The sequence below is a fragment of the Staurois parvus genome, unplaced genomic scaffold (genome assembly GCF_062004578.1).
Source record: "Staurois parvus isolate SC_StPar_1 unplaced genomic scaffold, SC_StPar_1.0 ptg000446l, whole genome shotgun sequence".
NCBI lineage: Eukaryota > Metazoa > Chordata > Amphibia > Anura > Ranidae > Staurois > Staurois parvus.
The window spans coordinates 828,261-838,924 of record NW_028318242.1 but is presented as its reverse complement, the minus strand read 5'-3'; positions in this window follow the sequence as shown (position 1 = coordinate 838,924).

Sequence of the window (10,664 nt, the reverse complement as noted above, 5' to 3'; positions counted from 1 at the left end):
CACCCAAGTACTTAAACACACAAAATATTGAGCCCCACCTCAACATACATGCACATTTGAATGTAAACAAATGTGTCAGGGCATGTACATATGAGAACGTGCATTGCATATTGCCGTGCACATCAGAGTAAGGGTAATAATTCTAGGACCATTATTCATTGTTAACTCTAAGCTTATGACCTGTAGGGGCTTTTAAAGTGCTGTCTATTGAAAATTTAGAACACCAAAGTTTGGTGTCGTAACGACCACATACAATTTTAAGGTTTTTTTTTTACTCTGCGCAACCTCATCTTTCTTTATTTTACCAAAAATATGATCAATATTGGGTTTGTGCTTGGCATTGTCGTGCACCAGGAGGACCACTGTACCCACTGTAGCAGCGTAGGGTCTGACAATAGGTCCAAGGATGTCATACCGATACCTAATGGCAGTCAGGGTGCCAAGGTCTGGCCTGTAGAGCAATGTGCGTCCCTCTATGGTAATGACTCTCCAGACCATCACTGACCCACCAGCAAAACAGTCATGCTGAACAATGTTTTAGGCAGTATAACGTTCTCCACGGCTTCTCCAGACCCTTTCACGTTTGTCACATGTGCTCAGGGTGAACCTGCTCTCATCTGTGAAAAGCACAGGGCACCAGTGGCGGACCTGACAATTCTGGTATTCAATGGCAAATTCCAATCGAGCTCTATGGTGCCGGACAGTGAGCACAGGGCCTACTAGAGGATGTCGGGCCCTCAGGCCACCCTCATGAAGTCTGTTTCTGATTGTTTGGTGAGAGACATTCACACCAGTGGCCTGCTGGAGGTCATTTGTAGAGCTCTGACAGTGCTCATCCTGTTCCTCCCTGTACAAAGGAGCAGATACCAGTCCTGCTGGTGGGTTAAGGACCTTCTACAGCGCTGTCTAGCCCTCCTAGAGTAACTGCCTGCCTCCTGGAATATCCTCCATGCTCTTGAGACTGTGCTGGGAGACACAGCAAACCTTCTGGCAATGGCACATATTGACATGCCATCCTGGAGGAGTTGGACTGCTTGTGCAACCTCTGTAGGGTCCAGGTATCGCCTCATGCTACCAGTAGTGACACTGACCCTAGCCAAATGCAAAACTAGTGAAAAACAGTAAAAAAAAGATGAGTAGGGAAAAAAAATCGCAGTGGCCTCCACCTGTAAAACCATTTCTGTTTTGGGGGTTGACTCATTGTTGCCCATAAAGTGCACCTAATTTCATTAACACCAAAGCAGCTGAAATTGATTAACAACCCCCTCTGCTACTTAACTGACCAGATCAATATCTCAGGAATTTAATTGACTTGATGCTATACTGTGATTAAAACGTGTTCCTTTTATTTTTAAATTTTTTTTTGAGCAGTGTATAACTCCTCCCACTCCAGCTAGCTTGTGTTTTTGCAAGTTTGCTACTGAGCTGCCCTTTGAAGAAGATTATCTTTGGTAGGTGTACTCCCCTCCCCAGTATAAAGTGGCTGATGTTGGTGCAGGTAGACCTTTCACTCCTTTTGTCCCTCTCAGGCCTCCAGCTTAAAGTCTAAGTCTGGAACAGACTTTCAGTGGAAGATTTTGACTTCTGATTTCCGAGGGCTAGAAACTGGCATTTTATCAATTTTTTGTGACTTTGTCCAGGGAGCTCAAACTTGGCATCTTCCATGCAAAAATGGGCAGATCTTCATGCTTCTGTTCAGCAACTCCTCCTGCAGAGTGTGCCTTAGTCCTGAACAAGGAATGTATTTAGGGAAACCTGTCAACAGTTTCCAAGTCAAATGGAGGCCTGTTTTGGATCTGAAGATTCTCAACCTGTTACTATGGATTTACTATCTCCACATTGAATCAGCCAGATCAGTCACGGTTTCTCTTCTTTGGGGGTATTTTTCTGGGCTCGGTGGATATCAGGGATGTGCACGTGCACGTGCACATCCCCATTTTTCCTACTAACCAATACTATGTGGTTGATGCTGGAAACATTATCAATTTGTTGCCCTTTTCATAGTCCCCCAGGTTTTATCAAGGTGCTTGCCCTAGTCCTAGCTCTGTGTGCTCAGGGGATACAATTGTAGGTTACATGGATGATCTCCTGCTAAGGATCAATCCTCCCTATCTAAGTCAGCCAATGTTCAGTGGACAGTGCAGACTTTGCAATCCTCAGATGTCATTTCTGAAATCAACACACCCCAATGGAGTATTATATTTATTATACAGTGGATATAAAAAGTCTACATACTTTCAGAACTTTTTTTACCTTTAATGTGACCTATAAACTGTACAACTCAATTGAACAACAAACTGACAACAATTTCCCGTATTCTTCATATATCTGGGCTACGGGGTAGAGTGGCAAGACAGAAGCCTTTTCTTATGAAGAAAAACATTTAAGCCTGGCTAAATTTTGCAAAAACACATCTGAAGTTTCCCAAAACCATGTGGGAAAATGTGTTATGGTCTGATGAAACCAAGGTTGAACTTTTTGGCCATAATTCCAAAAGATATGCTTGGTGCAAAAACAACACTACACATCACCAAAAGAACACCATACCCACAGTGAATCATGGTGAAGGCAGCATCATGCTTTGGGGCTGTTTTTCTTCAACTGGAACTGGGGCCTTAGTCAAGGTAGAGGGAATTATGAACAGTTCCAAATACCAGTCAATATTGGCACAAAACCTTCAGGCTTCTGCTAGAAAGCTGAACATGAAGAGCAACTTCATCTTTCAGCATGAAAACTACCCAAAGCATACATCCAAATCATCAAAGGAATGGCTTCACCAGAAGAAGATTAAAGTTTTAGAATGGCCCAGCCAGGGCCCAGACCTGAATCCGATCAAAAATCTGTGGGGTGATCTGAAGAGGGCTGTGCACAGGAGAAGCCCTTGCAATCTGACAGATTTGGAGTGTTTTTGCAAGGAAGAGTGGGCAAATATTGCCAAGACAAGATGTGCCATGCTCCTAGACTAATACCCAAAAAGACTGAGTGCTGGAATAAGATCAAAAGGTGCTTCAACAAAGTATTAGTTTAAGGGTGTGCACACTTCTGCTACCATTTTGTTTTGTTTTTTATTTTTACTTCCCTCCACCTAAAAGATTTCAGTTTGTTCAACTGAGTTGTACAGTTTATAGGTTACAGTAAAGGTGGAAAAAGTTCTGAAATTATTTATCTTTGTTTCATTTTTTTACATCACAGAAACCTGACATTTTAACAGGGGTGTGTAGACTTTTTATATCCACTGTAGGTATTTATATAGTGCTGACAACTTACGCAGTGCTTTACATCTATATCATACATTTACATCAGTCCTTGCCATCAAGGAGTTTACAATCTATATTCCCTAACTCACATTCATACATGCACATACTGGTCCCTCCTTTCCTTGCATCTAACATCCTGCAGAAATGTTGTTCCACTATCTGGACTGTGAGAGTCTACCTTTCAGTTACAGCCTTTTAGGCAGTTGGATTCCCACTTTCTTGCTCCATCATTGCTAAGTAGATTAAGCGAGTCATCATTGCAGCCTATGTTCTAGACCAGTGGTCTCCAAACTGTGGCTCGCAAGCCGATTGCGGCCCTTTGCTTGCCTTTATCTGACCCTTGGGGTACTGTTCCTCTCACTCTTATGAGGCACTATTTTTTCCTCTAACAACAATTATAGGGCACATGTCTTCCACTGAAAACAATGATGGAGCCTTATTCCTTCCACTGACACCAACGATGGGGCATAATTCATCCCACTGATTTATAGACAAGTTTGTGCACGCATGCACACATATGCTCTCAGGTTGAACTAGATGGACTGGTGTCTTTTTTTTTTTTTTTAACCTTACCAACTTTATGGGTAATAAACAATGAGGCACTGTTCCTCCCACTGACAGCAAAGATGGGCACTATTCCTCCCACTGACACCAATGATGGGACACCACTGCTCCCAGTGACATCAATGATGGGGTACTATACCTCCCACTGATATCAATGATGGGGCACTATTCCTCCCACTGACATCACTGATGGGGCACTATTCCTCAACTGACACCAATGCTGGGGCACTATTCCTCCTCCTACTGACCATAGGCCATATATAATTGTTTTAATCCTACTGACCACCAAGCCTGAGACTTTGTCTACTTCCACTGATGTCAGAGCATTTTCCACTCCTGCTGGTCACAATCCGGCCCTCCTAACGTCTGAAGAACAGTAAACTGGCCCTTTGGTTAGAAAGTTTGGAAACCCCTCTTTTAGACAATGAGATTCTTCCCTTCTCTAGTAAGGTACACTTTGACAGATTAATTAGTACTTTGTGGACTTACCAGCATCAGATATTCATTTCTTAGATTTTCAAAGCTGCCACCTGCACTTTTTGGTTCACACATTTAAGTTTTACATGGTGGATGTTAAGCTGCCAGTTGTGGGCATGAGGTTCTACATGACCCCGAGTCTGTCGAGTCCTTCTTGACCTGTCTTGTTAGGTTGGCTTGCTGGTGTTTGTTTACTATGTTTCCCACCCTTCAGTTGGGCTGCTTTTGAAAATCGGTCATAGGGAGGGAAGGAATCCTGTGAGAATAACGTGTATGGTAAGTATTTCTGCCTATTCTCTTCCTCATAGTCAAGACTAGCATTTAATCCTCTTATTACCGGTGTATACATTTTATTTATTACAGGTACTTACATAGGGCCGTCAATTTACGCAACGCTTTACATATATTGTACATTTGCATCAATCCCTAACCCTCAAGGAGCATACAATATAAGGTATTAGGAATATAGCTTTTATTATTGCTACCGGTGCTGAGGTTTAATAGTATATTATTGCATTTTAGTGTGCAGTGTGATTAATTTAATATTATGATTGTTGGTATCTCTGCTTTAGTACAGGCCCCCTTTATTTATTAATCTCCTAACTGTGAGCACCCTATTTTCATCATACTCAAATACGGTGGATATAAAAAGTCTACACACCACTGTTAAAATGTCAGGTTTCGGTGATGTAAAAAATGAGACAAAGATAAATAATTTCAGAACTGTCATGTTTCACATGACTGCCATATGCCTTTAAGTGTTCTCTATATTTTGTCTCTGCTCCTCCTTTTCCTCTGGTTTAGTTAATGCTGTATAGATAGCCCACCCTTTTTCCCAGAAATGCATTGCAGCTTCTAGCCTCATGTCATGAAGCAGGTCACATTATGATCTTTTGACCTATCAGATGTTCATTGTTGTAAGATTCTCTCAGTTTATGGAATAAACTTCACAAGATCTACAAGATCTCATCTGATTGAGTCACTGACTGTGGTATCCAACTGAGATTGGAGTTATCGCTATCTCATCACAACTGTAAGTTACAGAGATCACACTTTCAATGCTTAGATTGGAGAGACAGAACAGTCAAAAGATCAGTGAAATGTCTTCATAGAATCCTTGCTAGCTTTGGATACACAGTGAGATGTTATATGAACTGGATATAGCAGCTAACAGAGCGCAGCCATCTCTACACAAGCCTGTACATGTCTGCAAGTATATCTCAGCATAACACTCATCAGTGTCAGGACAAATTATTGATGTGAACGTCTTACAACTGCACGTTTATACACTGCATCTGTATGCATTAGCACATGGCTTGTCTGTGAAATTATAAGAAAGTTAAATAAAACTTTTCTGCAACCATTGCCTAGGAAACCTGAACTCACCCACAGAAAAGCGGATACATTTCTCTGTAAACTTTCTATCAACCCCTCTCCTTAATAACATGATGTTTCAGGAAAGTAATATACAGTCTGGGAAAACATACACAACCACAATCAGAGCTTCATCCAGAGCAGGACTTAGATAAAAGAGAAAACCATCCTGGAAAGAGCAAGATAATTTTAATGCTGACAAGTTAGAATTGCGGTCTAATATTAATGACTTATGGTCTGATACTGTTAAATGCATGTCTGCTCTCTCTCAACAATCTCATGAGCCAATACAACTAGAGGGCACTATCCAGCAATTGAATGTTGCTTATGAGAATTATCAAAAGACTGTGTGTTAAATATATTGCTCTCTTAAAGCAGTACAACATTCAAAGGTCATTGGAAGAATTAAAGCGTTTTGAGGAGCTCAATCTTGAAAGACAATTTAGTGGTGAGAACAAAGACAAAGGCAGAAGTGAGAATAACACAGCTCCATGAATCCAGATCTTATCGCTCTGCATCTACTAGATGCTCCTCAAGATCTTCCAAATCCATACACTCAAGGTCTTCTACACTCAGTCATCAACTAATAAAAGCCCATGCTGATGCTGAAGTTTCTAAAATTCAGGCAGCTTTCGTCCAAAGGAAAGCAGAAATGGAGGCTCAGTCCACAGAAATGGAGGCTCAGGCCGCACATAAGAAAGCAGAAATGAAGGCTCAGGCTGCACATAAGAAAGCAGAAATGAAGGCTCAGGCCGCAGAAATGGAGGCTTAGGTCGCAGAAATGGAGGCTCAGGCAGCATATCAGAAAGCAGAGAAAGAAGCTGAAGCCACACGCCAAAAGGCAGAAATTGAAGTTTTGGAAAAACAATGTGAGCATGCCACTGCCATGGCAAGGTCAAGGGTCTTAGAACAAGCTGCTAGTGAAAACGAAAGAGACAGCAGTTCCAGACACTCAGTTGTATCTTATGTCTCAGATTCTTCACACGCCTCTCCAGAACGTCAACTCCCTGTCACAGCAGCCAAAGCACTCAAAGTCTCTTCTCTGCACCTACTGTACCTCAAGACGATTTGCCCTTATATCCTCCAATACATCAGACTGCAGCATCTCAGCTAGCCGCTGACACTGGTATGTATTTAATAGACCGTCCACCTTACTTTGGCACCAACAGAGTACCTCCTAGCAAACGCACTACTCTACAAACCAACATGCCAATGGACTTTAAGCCAGCTCCGGCACTGAATGCCTTAGCAGCAACATATGTTCCCAAGTCACTCCACGGAAGTCCACCAACCGTCACAACCAACTCTGTTCCACCTGCAGTCATGCACCCAAAATCTGAAAACACGGACATGTCACAGTTTGCTAAATATATGCTTCACAGATGGCTTGTTAAGGCAGGCCTCACCAAGTTTGATGACAAGCCTAAAAATTATAGAGGCTGGAAATCCACTTTTAAGGCCACAATGAGTGACCTAGACATCAATGCCACAGAGGAATTAAATCTACTCATCAGATGGCTAGGTCCCCAGTCCACTGAACTCATCAAGAGGCTCAAAGCAGTTCATATTGACAACCCTTCTGCAGGCCTTAATGCTGCTTGGGGCAGACTTGAACATACCTTTGGCAGCCCAGAGGCCATTGAAGAAGCTTTATTCAAAAGATTGCAAAGCTTCCCAAGGACTTCTGCTAGCGACAATCTAAAGTTTCAAGAACTCAGCGATGTTCTATTAGAGCTTCGACTTGCTAAGGCTGACATCAACTTTCCTGGTCTAAGTTACCTTGACACCTCTCATGGCATCAAATCTATTGTTCTCAAGCTACCATATGGAATTCAAGAAAGATGGGCAGCGCTTGGGTCAAAGTATAAGGAAGAACAGAGTTGCTTTTCCTCCTTTTTCCTACTTCTGCGAGTTCATCAAAAGAATTGCAGACACTAAGAATGACCCAAGTTTCTCATATGGGGACTGTAACCTTCTCAGTACACTCTCTCCAAGACCTACAAACACACGTATGTCACACAGAGACCGTTACTAAAAGTACTAATGTTCTACCTGCGCCTGCTACAGTTCTTGAAAAGACTGATCAATACAAGGAAATTGAGGACCCAAATCGGCAATGTCCAATACATAATAAACCACATCCACTTAAGAAATACAGTTGCAAGAAAAAGTATGTGAACCCCTTGGGATTACGAGGAGTTTTGCATGAATTGGGCATAAAATGTGCTCTGAACGTCATCTAAGTCACAACAATAGAAGAACACAGTCTGCTGAACATAAATCTACACAAACATTAGATGTTGCCATGGTTTAATTGCACATAACATGTAAACATTCACAGTGCAGGGAGGAAAAAGTATGTGAGGCCCTAGCTTAATGACTTCTCCCAGAGCTAATTGGAGCCAGGAGTGAGCCAACCTTGACTCCAATCAGTGTGATGATATTGGATGTGTTACTGACAGCTGTCCTGCCCTTAAAAAACACACACCTGTTTTGGGTTTACTGGTTTCAAGAAGCACTGTCTGATGTGAACCATGCCTCGCAGAAAAGAGCTCTCAGAAGACCTACGATCAAGAATTGTTGACTTGCATGAAGCTGGAAAGGGTTATAAAAGTATCTCCAAAAGCCTTGATGTTCATGTGTCCACGGTAAGACAGACTGTCTACAAATGGAGAAAGTTTAGCACTGTTGCTACTCTCCCTAGGCGTGGTCATCCTGTAAAAATGACTGCAAGAGCACAGCGCAGAATGCTGCATGAGGTAAAGAAGAATCCCAGAGTGTCAGCTAAAGACCTACAGAAATCTCTGGCACATGCTAACATTTTTGTTGACACATCTACAAGATGGAAAACATTAAACAAGAATGGAGTACATGGGAGGACACCACGGAGGAAGTCATTGCTGTCCACAAAGAATATTGCAGCACGTTTGAAGTTTGCAAAAGCGCACCTGGATGTTCCACAGCACTACTGGCAAAATATCCTGTGGACAGATGAAACCAAGATTGAGTTGTTTGGGAAGAACACACAACACTATGTGTGGAGAAAAAAAGGCCCAGCACACCAACATCAAAACCTCATCCCCACTGTAAAACATGGCGGAGGGAGCATCATGGTTTGGGGCTGCTTTGCTGCCTCAGGGCCTGGACGGATTGTTGTCATTGATGGGAAAATGAATTCCAGAGTTTATCAAGACATTTTGCAGGAAAACGTACGACCATCTGTCCGCCAACTGAAGCTCCGCAGAGGATGGGTGATGCAACAGGACAATGACCCAAAGCATACAAGTAATTCAACAAAACAATGGCTGCAACAGCACAGAATACGCCTTCTGGAGTGGCCCAGTCAGAGTCCTGACCTCAACCCAATTGAAATGCTGTGGCATGACCTTAAGAGAGCGATTCACACCAGACATCCCAAGAATATTGCTACACTGAAACAGTTTTGTGAAGAGGAGTGGTCCAAAATGACTCCAGATCGTTGTGCAGGTCTGATCTGCAACTACTGGAAACGTTTGGTTGAGGTTATTGCTGCCAAAGGAAGGTCAACCAGTTATTAAGTCCAAAGGTTCACATACTTTTTCCTCCCTGCACTGTGAATGTTTACATGTTATGTGCAATTAAACCATGGCAACATCTAATGTTTGTGTAGTATTATGTTCAGCAGACTGTGTTCTTCTATTGTTGTGACTTAGATGACGTTCAGAGCACATTTTATGCCCAATTCATGCAAAACTCCACGTAATCCCAAGGGGTTCACATACTTTTTCTTGCAACTGTATATCAGCTTCAGAAAGAAAACCCTCCAAGAACGTAAGGAACTTTTGAAGAAATTTGGGGTTTGCTACAAATGCTGTGCCTCCACAGAACACTTTGCGAAGGACTGTAAAGCAATCATTAAAATGTATAGAGTGCGACAGTGATGACCATATCTTCATTAATATTTGCACAACTCTACTACGCTCACAAACAATCTTCCTGAGGAAAAGCAAGGCGGGGAGCACCCAGATAAAGCAGCACCTACCACCCCAGTGTTCGCTACATGTACAGAGGTCTGTGGAGAAGGATTCTGCGACAAATCCTGTGCAAAGATATGCTTGGTCCGTGTATACCCCAAAGGTCAATCTGAAAAGGCCATAAGACTGTATACTATTCTGGATGATCAGAGTAACAGATCTCTTGCAAGAACTCAGTTTTTTGAACTGTTGAACATAACTGGAAATGCTCTGCCTTATACTCTAAGCACTTGTGCCGGCACTACAGAAGTCTTAGGTAGAAGAGCCAGTGGTCTTGTAGTTACTCCTCTGAATGACAAATGTGGAAATATCTTTGCCCACTATCACTGAGTGCAACCAGATTCCAAACACCAAAGAGGAGATCCCTACTCCTGAAGCTGCTTTTCACCATTCTCACTTAAAGCACATAGCCAACCAAATACCAGCCCTCGATGAAAGTGCCGATATCCTGCTGTTACTCGGTTGAGACATTCTAAGGGTGCACAAAGTTCGTCATTAAATTAACAATCCACACAATACACCATATGCTCAGCGTCTGGATCTAGGATGGGTCATCATAGGCACGGTCTACCTAGACAAGAACAGGAGCTTCTACTTAGTCTCTTCCTTTAAAACACATGTCCTGTCAAATGGGCGAACAACTTGTTCTGCACAACGACCACATAAATATATTGTGAAAGAAAGATTGTTTGAAAAAGGTGCACAACGGCACATCATACAAGACAATAAGAAAGCTCTTAATCTTTGGAATGACAACATCGGCAACACAGTGTTTGAGGTATCCACTAAAGACAATGAGTTGGCAGCTACTATAGAAGACAAAGAATTCTTGAAAACCATGAGTAAAGAGTTCTACCAAGATGATTCCAACAGTTGGGTAGCACCTCTCCTATTTCATACCCCAAGAAAGAGATTACCAAACAACAGGGTACACGCAGAATCACGGTTTGTTTCTTTAAATCGCAGTTTGAACCAGAAG